Below are 10232 nucleotides of genomic sequence, written 5' to 3'. Positions count from 1 at the left end.
GGTTAAGTGATCAGGAGAGCACTCGCTGCAGAGTATTTAGTTGGATAGACAGCGACACCTAGTGTTTAAACCACGATTCGAATTAGAACAAACACAAATAATCAGCTTCAGGATAAGAATACGTTCTAAAAGGCTAAGATGATATGCCCTAGTGGTATGAAATCATCAAAAAAAATTGGATTACAAAATCTATTCTTCAATAATTTTGCACTCATGTTGACTTCATACACAGTGGCTATTTGGTCGGGTACTCGTTTAAAAATAAGAGTAGGAATATTTCCCGATCAGCCAAGGTGCCACTGAGGTGCCACTGAGCAAAGCACCCCGGGCACCTGTCATGGCTGCCCACTGCTCACTCAGGGTGATGGGTTCACTGTGTGCACCGTGTGCTGCGCTGCTGTGTATCACATGTGACAATCACTTCACTTTTCTATTGGGTCACATGGTAGCATGGTGTTAGTGACAAGACCTCGCACTTACAAGATTCTGAGTTTGAATGCTGGCTAGGAACGTGTGTGTGCGGAGTGTACATGCTCTCCTTCTGTCACATGGGTTTCCTGCGGGTTCTCCGGTTTCCCACCGTCCAAAGCCATGCACGCTAGGTGAATTGTAGGTGTGAGTGTGTGAGTGAACGGCGTCTGTGGTTCCCCTTCCTCTTGATGCAGGCTTAATTTCTGGCATCCAGGCTTCAAGGGCCCCCACTCCAGTGGGGCACTTCGTACTCAATATCGACAATAACCAGCGACACATTTCGTCACCTAGACGCTATTACTGTCACAATCCTCTATACCTCAGCCCTCTTGCCTAATTAAACTGGCCACTCTGTTTATTTTTACAGTCTCCAATACCGGTGGGCCATAGGTTCTGCTACAGGAGAACCACGCGGAAGATTATGGCTTTATGACCAGACAGTGTTACCGTGTGCTTTCTGTGTACAGTGTCAGATTTGTACCTACCTTTGTCTAGTCTTCACAATGTTGACCTTTTAGGCAAGCATGCGTGTCAGAGTGAAGCAGCAGCTACTGGGGGGGGGTTGTGTGGATTTCACTGGTCTCTGTGCTCAGTTCGGATGATGGATGTCTAGTGCAGGTGATGCTCGGCGTAACATAAAATCGGTTACGTTTGATTTTGTGTTTTATTTTTATGTGCCTACAGTACAAATGCAGTATGTGTTGTATAATACATACTCTATGCAGTATAATTCTGCTTTCTATGCTTTAGCCAGTAACCTGTCACTTCTGTAAGTGTAGGAACTGGTGCTTTTAACAGCACAGTAGTAATCGACCAAAACACAATCAAGCAAAAACACCAGAATGCACTCAAATATCTGCAAATTCTTCTTTTTAATAAATGGAACTGACAGAAAGGCAATTACACAAAAAAGCGATTTCACAGGAACATATGCATTTAAAAACAAGATAAATTTTCCAATGCTATTATGACTAAATGACTCGCATATTGGTTATTATTATTTGTTCTGCTTAAACAAATATTCATTATCAATGTCAGATGCCACTCTAGTTTTTATTATTCGACAACAATTCATGTGCATGTGCCTGTACTGCAGTTACAGTTCCAGGTGATTTCTCTCGCGACAGATACACGGGAGGTGCTCGACGGCCCCGTGGAACTTCCTTACGAAGGCTGCGGGCCGCTTGTGGCGGTGTGTGAGGGTGGCGGGGCTGTCACGCAGAGAGACGCCGACGTCAATAAGCATCACTTACATTTGCTGGGGTGCAGCACCGACGCGGATTTCATCACGGCGAGGCCACCGTTGGCGCATTTTCCACACTCCTTCGGGCCTTGAATCCTGCGGCGCGTTTCAGCACCACCGGGCCTGGACAGCGCCGCCTGTTTTATTCCCCCCACGCACCAAAATGACTGCAGGCGGGATGGCGTTTACGTTTAATCCCTTTATTCTCATTTTTTTACACACAGAAACACAAGACACGAGTAGCCGGGTACCTGCACCGCTGTACCCGCGGGTGGGACGCGCAGGGGCCGACGGGAGCAGGCGGCTCCGCTCTTGGCATTCACCGCGTGCCTTAATTGTAAGACATTAAATCAAGGTCCGCTGTGAACACGGAGAGCCGGAGTCTGGAACTCGTCGAGGGTCGTGACGTCACAGCCAGCGCGGAGAAACAGGTACGATGTCGGAATGCTGCGCTGGTCGGGGGCGAAGAGTTAAAGTGGAACCCGGATCCTGAACGGGGTGGGAAGGTGGTGGTGGTGGTGGTGGTTGGGGGAGGGAGGAAGAGGGGGGGGTCCGTTTGATCTGCTTCAAAAGACGATGAAGAAAAAAAGGCTTCGACCTCATGAATAATTCCTCTTGGATCGTCTACAAAAAAAAAAAAAAAAATCGAGATTATTCAACAGGGCAGTAATATTCTGTCTCTCTACGATCATATCTACGTCATTAATATTTAGATAAACAGACACAGCATCTTCTGATAAAAAAAAATCCGTCCCCGGTGTCGGCAGCTCCCCGTGTCTCATCTCGAGACGTCTTCAGAGGAGACGCGGACGCCGAACAAAGGGGCCGGTCTTCTGCCCGCGTCCCCGGCCACGACCGTCCATCCCCGCGTCCCCCCCCCCCCTCGACGGCCGACATCGGGGATTAACGGCTCACCAGCCAAATAAATCAGCAGTGGAGGAGGAGCGGCGTGGTGACGTCACTGGACAAACAGATGTTTGCCGCCAAGGTCCCGCGCGTCTCCCCGTGTCCTTGAGAACCAAAGTAATGCGCGTCGCCGTCGGTGCCGCGGTTCCCGCCACGCTTTACTTTTCGACCGATTCTCTGCTTGCTTCGCGCTACTCGGCGTGAAGTGACGTTCGCTCGGCGGCTCGGCGGCGTTACGCGGGGAAAAGTGCGTCCGGGGGGACAGCGGGTGGCGGAGAACCGCTGCGCGCGCCCGACGTGCGCTGTCCGCGGTGTTGAAACGCGCGTCGCGTCCGGGAACGCATGCGCAGTACGAAAAACACGCGCACGCACACACACACACACACGCACACACACCGGTCAGCGCGGTGCCCAAACTGACATCCCATTTGCCAGGCACTCCACTGGTCACCACGAACTGCGTAATTACATTATAATTAAAAAAAGGGGGGATTATGGTCGCTGTAGGAAAGTTGCAAAGTTAATGAGCTCATCATGGCTGTAACTATTAAATAAGTAGCTGCTATGTCGTTGATATCTAATTTTCTTTTGAATATCTGCATGATTGTAATTCTCTTGCATTCCAACATTGTCTTTGTGCGTGAAAGTTGTTGACAAGAACGCACCTTCTGCCATCTTACTCCTGGCCGCTCATTAGCATAATGGCCGTTTACGAAAACGCGTCACATTTACACGCTGTTTGCCGCGCGTCCCCGTCCGCAAGATCTGCCGACCCCTTCTGCGACGTCGCGGCGCTGTCGCTGTGCGCAAAGGGCGACGGCGACGGAGAGACAAAGAGGGAAACGCCATTTTCAGCGGAGGGACGTGGCGACGTCGCGGTCCCATTGTCTCCGCGCGTCCAGCGAAATAAAATCAAATCAAATACAATAAAACGGGGCGGATGGAGGGAGGGAGGGAGGGAGGGAGGGACGGAGGGCTTCCGGCCGGCGTCGCTCTTTACGCGCTTCACCGGCGCCCGGACATTCCGCCGATTCGTCGCGACGCACGGTGGCGGGTCGCTTTTGGCGTCTCCCCGTTACGAAGAATTCTACGAACGTGCAGTGATACTCACGCCGTGCGTGCGTCGCGATTCCACAGGATCTATTCCGTTCTTCCTTTGGCTCAGACGACAAAAAAATTACAAATGGATAAAGGTTGCAAAAAAAAACGAAAAAAAAAATCGGTGAATGTTGTAGGAAATGGTTTGTATTCCCGGTTTCCTCGGTCCGTGGGACGGTCACGCCTCCGTTACGCGACTGGCTCTGCGTGGTAGTGAGTCCGCGGCTCCGCTCTCCGCAAAGCGTGGCTGCGCCCCCCCCCCCAAAGAGGGCAGGTCTTTCTGTGCATTATAATGAGTTCGATCTCTCTCTCTCTCTCTCTCTCTCTCTCTCTCCACGCAAGCACACACACAAACACGCAGTCGTACCCGATATATAAAGCGAATTAGCACATTGCGGCACATAAAGCCCAAAGTACACGTATTTCTCCCGGCGAACGTCACATTACCGACACCGACGGGCCTGTATCGCGGCGCGGCTCCCGGTCCCGACCTCGTAAACCACGCACGTCGCTCATCGTATCGTGACGCTTTATTCCGGGGAGAAGGCGCGAATTAAACACGTGTGCGCGTATCAAGTTCCACCCCGCGTTTTTTATTATTATTATTATTATTATTATTATTGTTGTTGTTGTTATTAATCGGGGACTGTAATTGCTCTTGTGTGGGCCGCTAAAGTGTCATGAGCCAACCCTTCAAGGACAAAATATTGTCCCCTAAGTGATATGTGGCCGTTTCTGAAGGTGGAGAACCGTCCCATAATCCAGCAGGGTTTTTTTTATTTTTATTTCTCTGGGTGTGGGTGCAGGCAAATTCAGAGGCGGGCCGTGAAACTTTTTTTTTTTTTTTTTTTGGTCAGTACAGAGAAATAATATTCCTCTGAAAATATCGTGGATACGGAGGCGAGGCGAGGCCCTGTGCCGTGGAGACAACCGAAGATGAATAATTAATTTAAGTGGGAACTGGTAATATTCCACTGCCACTGACTGCGAGGCCACCTAAAGGTCGCGCACGGGGACACTCTGCTTTATTTTCTGAAAACAACTCTCGTTTCATTTGGTTATTATTTTTTTTATTCGTGGAAACGGGATCATTGTCCGTGGATCGGTCGTGTTCAGGTGCGATTTAGAAGGGAGGCGAGTTGACCTGGGCGCGCTGGGTGTGTAGTGTGGAGGTTGAAAGGCTCTCCTTTTCCCTGGGAAAAGTCGCCATTGTTCCCAGTGAAACAATGGGGGCCGCGGGCGCGCGCAGCGGCGCGCGGGATGAATGGAGGGGCTCCAGGATGTGCTCGGGTCATTGCGTTGGGTGCCGTCCCCTCACCCACCCGCCCCCGCACCCAAAGCCCCTTTCCCAGCTCGCCACAATGGCTCCTGCTCCCGGAGGTCACAGGGCACCCACCATTGTCCCCAACTTTAAAACACGTAAACATTCATGAATCGGCCACTGAGCAGAGGGCCGCGCTCCACGCAGGAATGAAGGAGCCTCAGATATGCGCCTGCAAGTAAGACGGATCTCACGCACCACTGTGGGCTCTTTTTTTTTATTTGGGGGGGGGGTATTTTCCATTTTATTTCGAACGTCCTGTGATTCAGGAATCAAACGGGTTCAAAAGGCGTCTTTGAACGGCGAACGGGACAGACGCGTTGGCGACGGTGCAGGACGCAACCCGGACACCTGATCTTGTCCCGCGCGTAACGCCCGAGTAAGAGGTGCGCTTTATAAAAAAAAAAAAAAAAAAAAAAAAGGGGGGGGGGGGCAATTCCCTGGTCGCCTATATATATTTCCCTTCGTTTTTCTTGAAACGAAACGAACCTTTATATAACCATAACGTTGTATAAATACGATGCAGAAAAACAATGACAATATTTATTCAACGTTTGCTGCGAAACATTTGTCATTTTCTCAATGAACAAATGTCATTCCTTTGAATCCGATCCGATTTACACCATTTAACAGGGAAGATGCGGGTATTAGGGGTCCAGGGCATTTTTTGAATGTAAATAATCGAGCCACGCCAGCCCAGCCTCCCCCAAAAGAACACAAATTTGCCACTTTATTTGCAACTGTAATAAATAATTACTGTATGTGACCAACAAAGCATGAGTGTACAATAAAACTATGAAAAGTTATAATGTGGTGCCATTGATTAGCAATATTTTAATAGTTTTTTTTTTTTCCTGAATTTGCTTGTAGGTAACTTAGAATTTAAAAAAGGCCACAACCACTCATATACTGATTGATTGGGTGCTTTTTATGATTAAGCAGATAATTAAATGAATAAAAACGTAATCATAACAGTTGGGATATTTTTTAATCTTGCAGAGAAAAGCTCATCACTAATTGTTCTGTATATTTTTGATGCGCCTTCTCTAAAGTCACTTCCAGGTCTTGGACTGCACAGTGCTTGAGTTTTTTTTTTTTTCATTTGTATTTATTTGTTCTCACTTAAATGTCACCTTTTGGCTGAAGTGGCCCTCTCCTTTCTCCCCATCTCCATCGCAGGGCTTTTCCTGCCGCCTCGCTGTGGCCCGGTTTAGTTGTTAACGCATCGACGAGATGAGCCATGCATATGACAGAGAGGTTTACATGATAAAAGGCCGCGGATGTGGAGGCAGGTCAGCTGAGGGGGCATCTCCAGAACGCCGGCCTCCAGCCTGCTCTCGCGGCGCCTGGAGCGCTCTGTCCCCCTCTGGGTTTTAAAACAGATTTTAGGTCTAATATGTCAGACATTTTACCTTTGAACCTATATTAATAGCTTTTTTGGACTGATCATTAATGAGGCGCGGCACATAAACACCTACCACGTGCTATACATTATTATCTTTACTCCAGAGGTCCCAGGTCCTCTCCACCGAACCTCCCGAGGGGTCAAATGTGCATGTAGAGGCACCTGGCGTCCTGTCCTGTCCCCCCCCCCCCCCCCCCCCCCACACACACACACACACACACACACCGCAGTGTTCGACGCAGAGGAGAAAAGACCACCGCAACCGTTACACGAAGTCTTTGTTGCACCACATCCTCTTTTGTCAGGCAATTAACAGCACAAGAAAAGCAACACAATTCAAGGCGCCATTAGCTGCATAAAGCCTCAGCGGCGTCTGACCGCTCCTCGCTAACGAACGGCGTTAACTCACCGTGAGAACGGCCGGTACATCAACCCTGGCGGCCTGGGCTGCCACGGTCTTAGCGTGAGGGCTTCAGGTAAACGGCCGTCCTTTGTTAAATCGCACAGAATTAAACTGCATTTGTCCAAAGTGGCATGGTAACGTGTTCATTTCACTGTACTTTTGTCGTTTCGTTCTTATATAACACTGCTTTTCATGACGTCCTCGGTGGGAGCATGTAAGGTCACCTGGGGAGTGATGTCCGTAAATAATATTTTCAATAGAAACGTTTTGTGGATCAAAATCCCCGTAATTGGGGTAGTTTTAAATCAGTAGAACAATTTTAAGGGCATATTTCAAAGTCGAAGTGATCCGGATGCGCGCTTTCACGTGCGGCGAACAGAGAGCCACGGCTTCATCTCGATAAAGACTCGGCGACCGTATCTACCGCGATAGCAATTCAAACACAATCAGCGGCGCTGCACCCTGTGACACCTCCCTCGTCGCCCGAGGGTGGGAAATGGAAGGTCAACCGGTTTCCCGGAGTCACGTCCCCCCCATAGCCCACCCCGTCACTGTATTCCGGAATGTTTCGGCGGTATTACCTGCACGGTAACAGATAAAGCAATAGCGCCACAAGCCAGAGACGGAATAACCGTGATTATGCGCGTGGTGCATGTCCCCTCGATGGGGTGGTGTTTTACAGCTGAGCGGCAAATTGTTCACATAGCGGCACAAGGGACAATTTTATCGAGAGTAAATATCACTTAACCCCCCCAACACACGTACACATCTGCCTGCTGTTGAAAATGACAAATGTCCCGTATTCGGTGTCGTCAGAAGCTTGCGGTACAGAGGTCAGAATCACCACCAACATCGACGGGCCTGGCCGCCGGTGTCCCGCACAGCACCGTGCCTTTCGACTTCGCTAATGCAACTTTCATATCGCGTTGCATCTCAGGCCTCACATCCTGACACAAATGCAGCAGAAATACACCGAAGAATCCAACACCGTTCGCTTACTTTGCCGGAAGAAATGAAACTTCAAATGTACCCATCACCAGCGATGCCACTCACATGGCTGTGCACCGTGAGGATGAATGCTGAATTCGCCGCACTCGTTTTTATTTGTATTTTTTTGGGGGGGGGGGGGTTATAATGTTATTAATACAGCGGGTAATGGGCGAACATATGTTTCACCGTGATTACCATCCCGGTGACTCCACGTCCCGAGCCCGCCCGCCATCGCCTGACTGCTGGAATGAGAATATGTGCCTTGAGTTAATGCTGATTGCGGCAGCTGCCAACACGTGAATCTCCATGGCAACAATAACGGTTGCCAGGCAACCGTGCTCTTTTAGGGACACTGAAAGTGCCCGAAGGCTTACTAAAAATATATAAAGGGTGTGGTGCGCCAGTAATACTCCCGCCACGCTCGTCAGCCATGTGCACGCAACCAAAATACTATGCGGGTGACACCGTTTCTGGAACGCTGCGGTGTTTTTGGTGTTGTTGTTGTTGAGCGTGTTGCTGCGGTTTTAATAAAGCATCGGAAATCTCCAGCGGTGCAGGGGGGGCAGGTGCCTTCGTCTGCCACCGCACGTTCGGACGGAACGAAACTGCACCGGGCGAGCGGCGGCCATCTTGCTCGCCTGCGCGGCAAGCGGCCCCTGCGGACCCCAGGTGGCATGCGCACACGAACAAAGCATTCCATCAGCGCAGGTGACATCACCGCAGCTCAGCTGTTTCTGCCTGCCTTCTATAAATAGGCGGGCGGGAAAAGTGGGTCCTGCTAATGCAGAGAACCTTTTAACTCCCCTGACCCCGCGCCTTCAGAGATGTTGCTCAACCCGATGTCCTCTCCTGTAAACATCTGCAAACATGCATTTAAAGGTGCAGAGGGCCAGACCGTGCAACCTCCACTGACGTTGAAAAAGCATGCTGTAGAAATGATTGACATTTGTTACATTTGACTCGAGCATAGAATGTGAAATCTTATAGTATCTATCACTCACACTGCAAACGGAGACATTGTGCATGTGTGCATACATTACATATGCAAACAAGCACATTGTAGGTGTAGAAGTGTCTGGTTTTAAAGAGACAGCCTCTCTGGAAGTACATCATTTCTTTTTAATCCATATACTTCTATATGCATGCACACGACAGGCAGGAAAAGTGCTTATGTCCCCACATTACCTTTTTCGATGCTGCAGGGGGTTAATACACTTGCTGCTGAGATTGCAGCAGACCCGTTTTCGGCTGCGGCCCCTGGAGCCCCGCCAGCTGCAGTCGCCGGGGCCGGACTCGCGGAGAAGAGGGCTGGGTGTCTGGCCGGAAGCCCGGACGCGTGCGGGAGGGATGCCACGGCTGGCGCTCCGCAGGCTGGCAGCATTGAGGAGCATAAAGGCATTCAGTGCGGTGAATGTCCTTTTGTCTCAGTGCGCCATGCCAGGCGGCTTCTAATGAGACATTTCTTTGTGGCAGGCCTCTCAACATCAAGTGGGCTGGTGGGCTCATTAACCTGACTACAGCAAATAAAAAAAGCCATACACAAGAGACGCCAGTGATAGCATACTTAAGGCTGTTGAAATTCTCTCGCCAGTCATTGCTGCTGCAGAGCCAAGGGGTGTGACACACATTCAATCTGTGGTGGCACATGCACCACGACAACCTGGTTTTTCAAATTGCCTGTTAGTTGGGTTTGTTTCATAGTAAACCAATAGAGAATATTTTCATTTTACATTAAAATTCTTATATTCTTTTGAGCCTAAACAATCTTTTGTTATTACTTGTTAAATATTCGTTTTTCATGCCTTCATCTGATCAGTAAATTGATGTTCCTACAGGCGTAACTACAAATAACACGAACAAATATCATGCACATTATTTGGCTACAAAGGCCAACAAGAACAGTGTCAGGTGTGTGTTTAGTGAGTTCACATTCAATGTGGTACGTGAAACGTTCGCATTCATTCAATTGCGCTTACAGAGTCTTACGGTTGTTACGTTACACTTCACAAACCAGCAAGTTGCAAAATGAGTCCAAACCGCAGGTCCATTGTATCCCTTCATTATTTTCTGCACGAACGCGACGTTTCTTTTGGAGCAAGCACTGCTCGCATTAATATATTCATTTTTTTGGTGTAATATGTGGACATCAAAATAGGCCAGCGAGTGTGTGAGACACTGATGAATCGCTGGCCCGACTCCATTAATAAGCAGGATGTTTTATTTAAATCGCATTTACCGCTGCATTGCAGCGGCGTTGATTACTGTCGGGGATGCGCGGGGAGCTGCGAGGCCGCCTGCCTCTAAACCATTCGTCAGGGTGAGGTCTGTAGCCGTGATCCGGGCCCGGGGAGGTGCCTGTTCCCGGCTTTTATCAGCAGCAGTGAGGTTTGGGGGG

General features: G+C 49.5%; 1 long non-coding RNA gene across 1 annotated transcript; it reads right to left on the bottom strand.

Moving 5' to 3' along the window:
- Positions 1 to 1324: 1324 nt before the first annotated feature.
- LOC114784569 (uncharacterized) lies at positions 1325 to 3920 on the bottom strand. Its single transcript, XR_003748878.1, has 2 exons — positions 3732 to 3920; positions 1325 to 2338 (listed from the first exon to the last, which is right to left on the bottom strand). It is a non-coding gene; the product is annotated as an uncharacterized LOC114784569 (long non-coding RNA).
- Between the last annotated feature and the right edge of the window lie 6312 nt (positions 3921 to 10232).

The sequence above is a fragment of the Denticeps clupeoides genome, chromosome 2 (genome assembly GCF_900700375.1).
Source record: "Denticeps clupeoides chromosome 2, fDenClu1.1, whole genome shotgun sequence".
Taxonomy (NCBI): domain Eukaryota; kingdom Metazoa; phylum Chordata; class Actinopteri; order Clupeiformes; family Denticipitidae; genus Denticeps; species Denticeps clupeoides.
Note: the sequence above shows the minus strand (reverse complement) of the source record. Positions and strands in the feature narration are given on the sequence as shown.